The sequence below is a fragment of the Lissotriton vulgaris genome, chromosome 6 (assembly GCF_964263255.1).
Source record: "Lissotriton vulgaris chromosome 6, aLisVul1.2, whole genome shotgun sequence".
Lineage (NCBI taxonomy): Eukaryota > Metazoa > Chordata > Amphibia > Caudata > Salamandridae > Lissotriton > Lissotriton vulgaris.
In genome coordinates this window covers 1,805,017,398-1,805,030,223 of record NC_141694.1, presented here as the reverse complement: position 1 = coordinate 1,805,030,223, position 12,826 = coordinate 1,805,017,398, and the positions used below count along the sequence as shown (strand labels likewise).

The 12,826-nt window shown below is 42.4% G+C and overlaps 1 long non-coding RNA gene across 1 annotated transcript in view; it reads left to right on the top strand.

The window, feature by feature from the left end:
* The window catches only part of LOC147709542 (uncharacterized), a 49,223-nt gene that overhangs the window by 8,391 nt on the left and 28,006 nt on the right, over window positions 1-12,826 (top strand). The window contains exon 2 of the long non-coding RNA XR_015296704.1: window positions 1,825-1,884. This is a non-coding gene — a long non-coding RNA (uncharacterized LOC147709542). The remainder of the gene's footprint in view (window positions 1-1,824; window positions 1,885-12,826) is intronic.

Sequence of the window (12,826 nt, the reverse complement as noted above, 5' to 3'; positions counted from 1 at the left end):
GGTCATTACTTTTTTTTGAGTAATCCGTCAAAAGAAGGCAACAAATCTTTTATCAATTCAAATCTATCAATGGAGGTAAATTGGATTAGGCTGATCTACTTTGTCAAAAGATCCTCTGCCACAGAATCAATTTTTTTTACAGATAGATCATTTAAGACAGGTATGGTGTTTAGTTTCTCCAACATTGTTGGCTCCTGGTTTGTAGATATTTCTGAGACAGATCTGGGTCCTGGAGGTGCCCCTTGGGTTGGTTAGAAATTTGGGGCAATAGTTCCTCCTTCTGTACCCTAAAAAAAAGATTGTTGGGGTGGACCTAGTTTACTGATTCCTTCTATTGCCATACAAATCAAACTGATTCGAGGAGCCTTCTCCCTCTGAGTCAGTTGTATCCTAAAAAGTAAAATCTTTTTACTTGTCTACATCTGTTGCTCTGATTAAATAGGGTGTTCTCTGGGACCACGCATAATGGAAAATGAATGTGTATATATACACATACATTTTTACAAAGTGACGCATTGACCTACCAGTCCGTTGCACTGTTCTTCGGAATGCCTTCACTCACACATGAGGAAACCAACAGCAGAAGTGGGCTCAACCACAGACACCTGCTGTGTTATATGGTGGGCAGAAGAAGCATATGATTGACCATGCAACTTAACAATGGATGAAAATGTTTGCCTGAAAATTCTCTGTACATAAGTATGTTAAGGTGAATATATTTTTATTAAAATGAAAAGTTTGTGGCTCACATCAGATCCAATGACTTGTTTCCTTCCTGACGTATGCATACACTCTGTAGCACACCTCATTTTAAACATAGACAAGCATTACAAAAGCCTATGGGTCTGGAATTCTTTTGGCTTTGTAATTTATTTTGTTTTTGTACAAACTTATTGTTGTGGGGAGCTGCTGGCCACTCACCACTATTACAAATTTTGGGATAAAAGTAAAAATAATTTTGGGTCTCCAAAAGTATACATTGTCATGAGAGTCCCTGGCACTGGAGGGAACTTCTTTGATGGTGGGTGTGCTCCGTGGTAAAGAGCAGAGTAAGTGTCCCTCACAATGACGTTAGACAGTAGCTATAATTTCTGTAAAATCAAAAGGTCTTGGCTAGCTTCAAACCAATAAATAAAGGAGACCATATCACCTTTGTTGTTTCTTCTCTAAAATGGCTCCCCCTTGATGCACGCAGAATGTATAATTGAATGAGTATTACTTAGCGAGACCTGAAGTTAAAACCTCAACTACTCAGACCAGAAATTAAGTATTATAGCGGGTCCTCGAATTGTGAGAAGCCATAAGTCTGTCTTATGGGAAGCGCATAACTCAGCATGAATTGCACCCCACACAAGCCTTCTAAAAACACCCTTCATGGACTACTTGCTGCCAGAGCATTGAGATGCATAGTGAACATACAAGCACCTTTAGTTTCTTTACAAACATATGGAGGACTCCTACCCCACCAGCAATAGTGATTTACAGATGAAACTCTGCCACATTCTGTTTATAAGAAAATGTAAATTGTTTTTGTTTCTTATAACTCTGTATTATATTGAAACACGTTGCTCCTCAAAGTCTGCAAACCCTGCTGACTCCAGCGGGGCCTAAACGTTGAAAACAAATAGAGGGGAAAGCATGTTTCAGTTATCTGAGGTTGTCATGTTAAATGGTGGGATATTTAATGAGTTTCTTGTCACCTGGCCTCGCCCAGTCCTCTGTTTCAGTAGTCTCTTCCATGGTCATGGTGGCCCTCTGCTTCCTCTCCAGTTTCAATGAAATCAAAATGGCTAAACATTTCTTTTTCTATTTGCGGAATGAAAGCTGCTCCTACAACTGCGTTTGTCTGCACACTGCTGCTTGGGGTAGATTTAGCGGTGACAGGTAATATAAATATCCATTATTAGAAACTATTGAGTATATATGCAACGTACAAAGCTGCATTTTCATTGTTTTCTTCATATTATATTTCCCTTGTCACAAGCCCATTGTCTAAGTCCTTGAGCACTGGCATCTCTGTTGGACTTTCCCTCCACAGTGCTCTCTGGGAAACACCTGTTTTCTCTCCTAGACACTGGAAGGCTAGATTTATGTTGCTCTTCTGAAAATAAGATTTTTCTGCAGCATTTTCTGAAAGTATTGTACTACGGAATTTCGAGGCTAGGAATATCGAGATACATTAATATCGTGTACAGAATATAGAGGGACAAAATAAGTTAAGTGGTTGTCACAAGCCCATTGTCTAAGTCCTTGAGGACTGGCATCTCTGTTTCCTCATGTTCAAGTGCTTAGTAAGTGTTATTCCGAGGGATATTTCAGAATCGGTAATGTGGGGAGTGCTGTTGAAGGCCGTAAGACGTTTCAGCCAGTGGTCGATCTTGGGGGTGTGATTAGGCAGAGTGATGACAAGGAATTCTGTTTTGAAGGTGTTGAGGTGGTTGTCAGTTAGCCAGTTTTGAGTATCCATAAGGGTAGAGTTTAGTGAGGTGAAGTCTTCAGGGGAGGTGATTTTCAGAAAAAGTTGAGTGTCATCCGCATACATATAGAAGAGAATGTTCGCGGAGTTCAGAGTGTTTGCCAAAGGTTCTAGGAATATATTCAAGAGTATCAGTGATAGTGAAAATGCTTGTGGAACACCCATAGAAACTGAGGAGGTTTGGGATAGGGATTGATTTAACTTTACTTTTTGTGACCTATTATGGAGTAAAGAAGTAAACCAATGCAGTACCTTGACCTGAAAAGCCCATCTCGAGATCAAGGATGGATAAGAGATTGTAGTGGTTAACAGTGTCAAAAGCTGAAGAAAGTTCAAGGAGAATCAGGAGGCATGCTTGATTTTGGTCCAGCATTTTCAAGATGCCATTCATAATGTGAGTGAGAGCAGATTCCATGCTGTGACCTCTTCTGATGTTGGTCCAGAAGTTGGAAATAATCCATGTGTGCACAAAGTTTCATCTGTAAGCATTTTTCCAGCAGTTTAGCCAGCCTGGAGATGGTGGAGATAGGCCGGAAATTATTGAGATCAGATCTGCCTGCATTAGGTTTTTTTAAAATGGGGGAGACCTGCTCTACTTTTAGGCAATCAGGGATGGTGCCTTGCAAAAGTGAGGTATTGACAACCTAAGTCCATGGGGGAGGATGGTATCCTTGATATCTTTGAAGATGGGTGGTGGCAGCGGGTCAATGAAATGATTAGATGGGTTGGTCACCCGCAGAGTGTTAATTATGTCTCTTTTGCTGAGGGGAGTAAAGGAGATCCAAGAGGCGTTGATCTTGGTGTAAATATTAGAAGGAATGGTCCACTCATGGTGAGCTGGAGGAGCAGCCCTCCTGGATGTTGGGACAATAACCCTTTTTTCTTCCAGGTCGATATAGATGCTTATTTTTTCCTCTGTGAAGAAGGCTGTCAAATCGTCGCATGATAGAAGGCCGTCGCCATGGTCAGAACTGTTGGGTGTCTTGCACAATTGTTGCTTAACAATTTAAAACAGTTTCTTGGGGTGATTTCTTGGTTTGATTGAGTTGGGTTTAGACCAATTCAGCCTTTGCAGCTCTGATCTTTTTGTTATAAGTGTTACTGTCAGATCGAATTTGAATTAGTTGTCCAGTGGAGGATTCTGATTCTCCAGGATCTTTCAGCTACCCTTAGGTTATGGCGTTCAGCGTTTAGGTTGTCCTTAAACTAAGGTTTGGAGATTTTGAAGGAGGCACTTTTTTGTTGTAGAGGGGTTACTTCGGGGACACCTCCTTGTTAATTAGGAAGAAGATGCAGTAATGGTCACACCAATCACAAGGGATATGGCATCTATTGAGATGGTTTTTCCTTTGGAGATGATGTGATTCAGAGTTTCACCTTTGTTATGGGTTGGACTCTCGCAATATTGCAATATTGTGCCAGCTTGTGCTTCAATGGGAAGGATTTTAGACGGTTTACAGCTTTATTGTTTGGGTTAGACCAGTGAAGGTTGGAATCTTCTAGGAAGATTTGGGAAACTAGGGTGTTATAATTAGAAGAGATGATTTCCGTTAATTGTTCAATGAAGAAAAGGTTGTCTCCAGTGGGGTGGTAGAATGTGTGTAATTTGCATACTGGGGGCTGATTGCTAGAGATGTTGATGTATATGTACTCTCAGGAGTTTAGAGTGGAGGAATCAGAATGTGAGACTGATACTGTATTTCAGTGTATTCAGGCTAATCCTTCACCCTGTTTTATAAATCTGTCCTATCGAATGATGTCATAGCTAGGTAGGACTAAAGGTCAAGGATAGGGGGTGGGTGAGCCATTTAGCCAGGTTTCCATGAGGATGATGATATCCAGCTCATTGTTTTGAATGAGGTCAAAGATATCGGCTGCGTGTTTACTCGCTGATCTGCCGTTGAGTAGTACGCATTTCAATTGGAGAGGTGCATGGATGGTCGGAGTCTGGATAATGTTCACTTGCTTGATGTTGTCATTAATTATAACTCTAAAGTTGTGGGAGGGTTCCCTGTTCGAGTTGGCAGGAAGGGCGTGGATTAAACCCAGAGGGGCCTTGCATGATGCCAGAGGGGATTTGACGAGGTTTAATGGGATGGCATAAGAGAGGAGAATAACATCAATATCACTGTTCGATAGCTTGGTCTTCATTCTTCTGAGGTGGAAGGGGTGCATTGGGGAGTGGTAAAGTTTTTGAGGTTAGGTGAGAGGGACTCATGTCTGAGACAGGGGTTGCGCCGGTGAGTCTCAAGGGCAGGCACCCTAGTGTGCATAGCATTCTGAGCAGGGGGAGGTGATCAAAAGAGAGAGCTTTCAGTTCATGAAATTCATCCATATGTAGGCGCAGGTGTAGAGAGATCACTTCTAAGAATGCAGCCAAGTCTGAATGTTGGATAAAGTTTAGTGGTTGTGTGGATAGTTCCGCCAGAGGGAGATCTAGTGGGTCAAAAGTGGCAATGGAAGGGTCAGGGGGAGCCAGTGATTCAGTGATGTCTTGTGTTGTGCCAGTTCTCATGGAGAGAGGATAGGGAAGTGGTGGGGTGAGCAACATATAAAGGATGGGAGGTTGGTGAAGGGGGGGGGATGGAATGGATTGGATAGAAACCATGGAGGGCAAGAGCCTGGAGCTCGGTTGAGATGGTGGCGTGTTTGGCAGTATCATGCAAAGGCGATCACCAGGAGAGAAAAAGGGCAGTAGAGAGTGGTGAGGGGATAACCTGCCACTGGGTTCGTGGTGTGACCGCCTAATGATCAGGGAAGTATATGTCAGTGTAGAGCTATTAGCCAGCTGAGTCTATGGTCGAGTAGAGCATGAGGGGTCTGCCAAAACTAACTCAGGGGATTGAGAAGATCCGATATCACATAGGAGGTGAGGAGAGTTATGAAGAGTTGAGGGCCTCCCAGGTGCAGTGGTGGGTGTGAGAGTGACATTGTGTGTTGTAGGATGTGATAAGCCAGTAAGATTTGACCGCGAGAGTATTTCAGTAAATGCAGGCTAATCCACAACCCTGTTTTATAGATCTGTCCAATCAAATTATGTCATGGCTAGGTGGGACTTGAAGGTCAAGGATATGGTCGGACGAGCCATTTAGCCAGGTTTCCGGGAGGATAATGATATTTAGCTCATTGGTTTGAATGAGGTCAAAGATATCGGCTGCATGTTTACTCGCTGATCTGCAGTTGAGTAGTACGCATTTCAAGTGGAGAGCTGCATGGGCGGTTGGAGTCTGCATGATGTTCACTTGCTTGAAGTTGTCATTGTTTATTACTCTTAGGATGTTGGAGGGTTTCCTGTTCGGGTTGGCATGGATTGCTTGGATTGGGCCCAGAGGGGCCTTGCATGATGCCATCAATATCACTGTTTGATAGCTTGGTCTTCATTCTTCTGGGGTGGGATAGGCCACTGGGGAGGGGTAACGTTTTTTGAGGTAAGGTTAGAGGAACTCATGTCTGATACATGGGTTGTGCCTATGAGGCTCAAGGGTAGGTTCCCTACTGCTCATAGCATTCTGAGCAGGGGAAGGTGATGGATAGAGAGGGCTTTCAGTTCATGAAATTCATCCGTTAGTAGGCGCAGGTGGATAGAGATCTCTACAAGGTGTGCAGCCAGGTCTGAGTGTTGGATATAGGATAGTGGTTGTGTGGATAGTTCCGCCAGAGATGTGATACCTCGAGGGACATCTGGTGGGTCAAAAGCGGCAATGGAGAGGTCGGGGGAGCCAGTATTTCAATGGTGTCTTGTGTAGTACCAGTACCATGGAGAGAGGCTAGGGCAGTGATGGGGTGAGCTGCATATAAAGGATAGGAGGTGGGTAAAGGGGGATGGGATGGAATGGATTGATTAGAAACAGTGGAGGGCAAGAGCCTAGAGCCTGTTTGAGATGGTGGCATGTTTGGCAGTATTGTGCAAAGGAGATCACCAGGAGAGAGAAAGGGCAGTGGAGAGTGAGGGGCTAACCTGCCACTGGGATCATGGTGGTGTGACCCATTAGTGATAAAGGAAGAATATGTTGATGTAGAGCCATTAGCCACCTGAGTCTATGGTCGAGTGGAGCGTGAGGGGTCTGGCAAATCTTACTCAGGGGATTGAGAGGATCCGATATCACATAGGTGGTGAGGAGATATATGAGTGGTTGAGGACCTCCCAGTTGCAGTTGTGGGTATGAGAGTGATATTGTGTGTTGTAGGATGTATTAAGCTGGAAAGATTGGACTTGGAGATCGCTGCTTTTTGAGAATAGGGAAAATATTATCCATCTTAGCTACGTTGTAATTGGATGCTTTAATTAGGATAATAACGTTGTTGTAGAGGGTGATGGTGGCATGCACATTGAAAAGGGCGAGGCTGAGGCTGAAAGATTGGGCCCATGGGAGTTTTCCTGGTACCCGATATACGAAGCGGAAGACAGACCTCCAACAAGCTCATTTTCTGGAGTAGAAGATGAGGTCAGTAGATAGTTTACCCTTATTGACACAAAAGTAAACATCTGAGAGTAATGTCCTGGGGCAGGTTTAGAGTAACCAGTGTTTGTGTTTTTTGGCCGCATTTTCGGAGAAGTTAGGTGGGTAAATACCAGTGAAGCAGTTAGGGCCTCTGGGAACAAGACTTATTGCCAAGGTGTGACGCTGTGAGGATTGGAGCAAAATTACGGGATCCTAGTTTTTTTGTTGTTGTTTTTTGATAAATAAAAGACCAACTGGTAATGGACCTAGGTGCCAAAGTGAACTGCTATGTAAGGGTCAGAGAGAGACAATCAGGCCAGTAAGAACAGAGGCCGAGCCCCATTATATATATGTTATAGATCATTAGGATGAACCAGAACATAGAACCTGCAAGTTTTCCTCTTAGATGTATTAGATTGCAAATAGGATAGAGACAGAACCCCTTTATAGTATGGGATGAGTCAGATGATAAGACCTACAGGTTTTCCTCAATGGAGTATTAGAATGAACATAGAGTAGTCCCACTTTCCTTTTAATGCCAGTGAAAGATGAACCAGGTGCTCTTTTAATTTCTATGACCACCTATGCGGATCCTCATGAGCCTGTTCCCTATGGGCTGGTAACTGTGGCCATCTTGATGAGTTTTTTCAAAGCAAATGGAAAGGAAAGAAGGTAAAATCAACCCCAGGCCAAGACTGGCTTCCAGCTACCATGATCGAGCTGACTGGAGCCAACCCCTTCCGCCATTGTCACTGGGCCCTGGTATTTAGTGTGCACAGTGACCAAGCATATGTAATGTTGGCTGCGGGGCTCTGGTGAGCACTAAGGGGAGAGAGATATGGGAAGTCTGGATAGGACCCCCAGCAGCTGGGCTAAGCAAAAGCCGAGGACTGTGCTGGCAGACGCCAACGGGGCCTGGCGTTGATCACGCACCTTTTTCTGTTGTGAAAGCAGCAGGTTCCCAACACTGCGGGTCAGATCGTGAGATCCCCTTGCTTAGTTGCGCAAGGCAATGACCCCAGAACCAGCGCCCCTGCAATTCTGAGCCTTTCCACAGCTGCTTCCAAGGGGGGTGGCACAAGAGAAACTGGCCCACCCTCCACCTGGGTGTAACTAGTCCCGCTAGATCGCTCCCAGAAGAGCAGCGGTCATGTTATTCACAGTGACCCTAATCTCACCTGCAACGAGCACGCCAATAAAACTGAGGTTCCGGTTATAGGAAGAATCGGGCGGAATGCTATAACTGCTGCTAAGCTACATCCCGTGGAGCTGGATTCCTTCATCGAATCCAGGCAGGCTGGTGAAGGCTCAAGTGCAATGGAGACTACTCTACCTATGTGGCTGAAATACACCTCTGATGATCGCTGGCATAAGGGCCATGAGAGATTTTGCCATTTGTCTGCCTGCTCTATTTACAGTAGGCAGACAAATGCCCAGTTTTTCCTTTCATATATTGCCATCAAAAACGTGGCGGTCAGAGAAAATAAAAACATTTTGTTGACCCCCACACCATGGGAAATGGGACAATTACTTTTTTTTTCATAAACAAAATCACACTTTCATGGCAGTGTCATATTTTCATTGACTGAAAATCACCTCTAAATTATTTAGAAAACATGTTGTGTAGCCTTAAGAGTGACTTATGCCCCAGGGCATAAACCTTTGTCTCACGGTGGCCAAGACCAGGGTCCAGTGAGTCGCTCAGATGAGAAAGTGTATTTGTTTGAGTTCTTGTAACATTACAAAGAATGTGTGAATAACCAACGTGACTCAGGTAGATGCTGCTGTATGAGCAGGATCTGGACAATCCAGCCAATGTATTAGTTATAGCTTAGCCAAACAAATTTAGAAATTACATAAGAAACAAAACACATCTGTTCAAAACCAACCCAGAGCAGAGATCTTCCTTACACTACAGACAAAGCATGTATCCAAACAATTCCAACAGTTATCTGCATCTTGAATCCACTGCAGGGTTGTGTCATAAATGTAGCATGAAAGCCTTGGTGTAACTTGGTGTTCCTTTGTGTAGGAATAGCTCAGGTTTTCTACAACCTTTCCTTAGTCTGCCACAACCTGTAGTAATTACAATTCTGAACCTGGAGAAGTCCAAATATAAGAGAGGTAATACTTCTTGCCCATTGAAACTGTCAGACTGCGGGTGGACCTACTTATTACACCCCTGTGAAACAGGAGGGAAGGGCATAAGTGTGGGCTTCAAATTTATTTGAACTCCATTAGGAATCAATACTTAAGAAATTATCAAAGTAGACGGTTCATCCCAAGATATACTCAACAGGCTATAGAACAATAACCGCGTAAAAGAGGCTCCTGAGAATTGAAAATTTGAATATAATAACCTAGATATCCTAACAAACACAACAGGATTTACAATTTCCAGGGACAAGAGGACACTAAAAATTAGTCATCTAAATATAACATCCTACATATACTAAACAAACAGAACAGGCTTTGCAACAACACACAGGGATCGGAGGCCACTCAGACTCAGCAATTTAACTAAAATTATCTGGAAATACCAGACAAACACAGCAGGGTTTTCAACAACTCTTGGAGAGCATAGGCCACCTAGACTCTGTAATTTAAACATAGTAACCTAGATATCCTAGACCAAAACAGCAGGCTTAACAGAAACATCCAAGAATCAGATGTCACTAAGAATCAGAGATCAACTATAAGCAGTTGAAATTCCAACACCGTCTTCAGCTCCAGGCACACTACACAAGCATTAAATCACAGAGGGACCAGAGGTCACTCAGAATCAGCAATAGACCTGGACTTGACATTGCTTAACTGTATTTAATGCACTGTAAATTTAGGTAAAGAATCAAGCACATATATACAAATTTAAAGTGAATGCCAAAAGCTAAAATACATGTTTTCGAACTGCTTCGATGTAGCAGTAGCTTAGAGCAACAATCTCTGAAAAAAGCGTGTTTGTTAAACATAGTAAAAAACATTATAAAAACACAAAATTCACACATAGGTCCATTAGCAGCCATTTTAAAATGTTTTGTCTTTATGAGAAAATCTGATTTCAAGATGGATGCTGCTATGGCACAACACATGCTCACACATTGGCAGTCATTTTGAAATGTTTTGTCTTTACCAGAAAAGCTGATTTCAAGATGGATGCTGCTATGGCACAACACATGCTCACACATTGGCAGTCATTTTGAAATGGAGTTCTGAAAGAAAAGCATTCCAACTGTGTGAATGTGTTGTGAATTCACAAGGCATGCATTCATGTTGTAATGCACCAGAACACATTTTGACTGATCTGTGAATTAGGTTATAAAACAGTAAATACAGGAGTGGAAAAAGCAGTGTGTAATGAGTTACTCATGTGTAAATTCACTTGAACTGTTACTTGTACATTCCTGTAGATATATGCTTATTTTGAATAATTATCAGTACTGTACGCGCATAACTCTATGTTTTATATGTATTTGTCATCCTATATTTGCCCTGTAAAGCGCTCTGATATCCGCAAGGGTCTTGTTTGCGCTATAAAAAAAGTCTAAATAAATAAATAAATACATTTTCCTGGTAATATGAAATCTCTTTATTTAGGTTCAGGGTTCACACGGGCCAGCATCTCTCTGACTGTCAACCCTCGAACCCCCATAACTGGAATCCCTGAGTTACGCTAAGAACCCTTGAGCTTCGTATTCCACAAAGAAACATACCATAAAATGAGGACACAACATCCCCCCCCCTTTACAACAAAGAAAATAAAAAAATAAACATGGACAGAGAAAAAAAATGAAAATAAAGAGAAAAAAAAACAAAAAACAACTTACATAATGATCATGATAACAAGTATATGGGATACACTTCATAACGTTCCATATATTATACATCATAATCAAGTAAATAACCTGGTTGATTTCAAACACAACCAGATCTGGTAGTGATAATCTCAAAACCTCAGCAAATTCTTCATCATAAGAAACTGCAGCAGATCATTCTTATGGAGGAGATGCACCAACATTATTTACTGGAACCCCAAGAAGATTCTCCTGTGTAGAAAAATCATTCTAGAAACATCTCTACTGGAAAAAAATTATTACTTTTAGGGATGTTTAACCTTTTCATAAGAATGCTCTTTTGAAAATCTTCTAAAGGAACTAAGGGGCTAATTACAATGGTCGAGCGGTGGCGAGCCACCTGCCATTGTAACCTGCCGAATTACAATGGTGGTAGGTAACGTGGAGGACGGAAAGTCCATCTGCTGCTTTTCAGCCGGTCGGCAATTGTTTTGATTGCCAGCTGGGGAGAGCTAGGGCTCATTTACGGTGGCGATGCCTAGCAGGCACCGCCATCCATATTAAGATGCTTGGATTTAAAGGTCTTTCCATGTTAGCGATGCTGCCATGGAAAAGCTGGTGGAGATTTGCTTTGGGGGCCCCTGGGGGGTAAGAAGGAGGGGGGCTTCACTTGGGGGTACCAATGGTACCCCCCCTACATTATCATGCACAAGGTGGCAGGCACCGCGCAGTGCCTGCCACGTTGCTCATGGCAATGCACAACATGGCATTTTACCATTTCGTAAAAATTTTAAAATGCCTGATGCAACTGCCGCGGTGCCGGTCACATTATAATTGGTGTGGCGGACCGCTGCATGGCAGGCAGCCGGTCAAGTTACTGCTAGGCCATCCTAATCACCACCTAGGTTCTTTATTGACCACCAGCGATTGTATTCTAACAAAACGGAGGTACGAGCCACTTTAGACACCTTAAATGGTCCATTAAAATGAAAATCCACCTTTGACCTTTTAGGCCTCATGTTACGTGACATCACCCAGTTCCCTACATTCATTTTGATATTATTCAAACAATGTGTTTGATCGTGGCTTTTTCTCATTGTGTTCTGTGAACTTTCTACTTTACATCTCAACTCTTCATCCATTAACCTTTCTTGCATCACTCTTGTAGGTACTTTATCATCAAACTGTGTGTGTAGTAAACCTGTAAGAGCCTCCCTACCTCTCAGCAATGAAAAAGGAGATCTTCCACTGACAGTGTGAGGTGTGTTGTGATAGGTCCACATTTTATATCTTAAAAACTTCTACATGTCTACATTAGAAGTGATAGCCTTGTGAATCCCTTCTTTAAGTATTCTATATACTCTCTGAACAGCTCCATTGACATTAGGGCTGTAAATGTTTGATCCTTCTGTCTTTAAGAAATGTTTCCATTTTTTTAGATACTAATTGCACCCAGTTATCTGTGATTAACTCTAGTGGATTGCCTTCTGATGCAAAAACGTCCTCAAGAAAATCAATAGCTACTTGGGTATTAACTTCTCCAACAAATTTGTGACAAAGTCACTTTTAAAAGTAATCTTCTAAAACAATTATATATTTTGTTTCCTCCGGTAGTTTAGAAATAGGTTCTGAAAAATCTAAGGCTAACTTAAGCCTAGGGTACTCATGAAAAGGAGTCAGTATCAAAGGAGACTCCGTAGTCCTCCAATGCTTATTGGATTGAAAACAACTCTCACATTCATCCACAAATTCCTGCACTTGCTTATCCATGTAACAACAAGGTAAGGAGTGTGGCTGGGTTAGAATCTGCGCATAACCATCAGAACAATTAGCGATTTAGAAAATCTGTAGAATGTTCAAAGGAAAAAGGGGAAACGGCCACCCACGTCCCCAAGTATTTTGGGCTGCAAAGTTCCAAAACCAAATCAATGATCAGTCCTAATCCTGAGCAAGTAATAAAATATTCGAAAGTTTGAAACATATGATAGTCCAGTTTTCCTTCTTTATTTTCAAACGGTCATCACATATGTCTTGGTTACCAAATCCAGATGATTTACAATTGTTAACACTGTAGTTTGTTACAATCACAACTTGTTAGTAGTCAAAGCTGTAGCCAA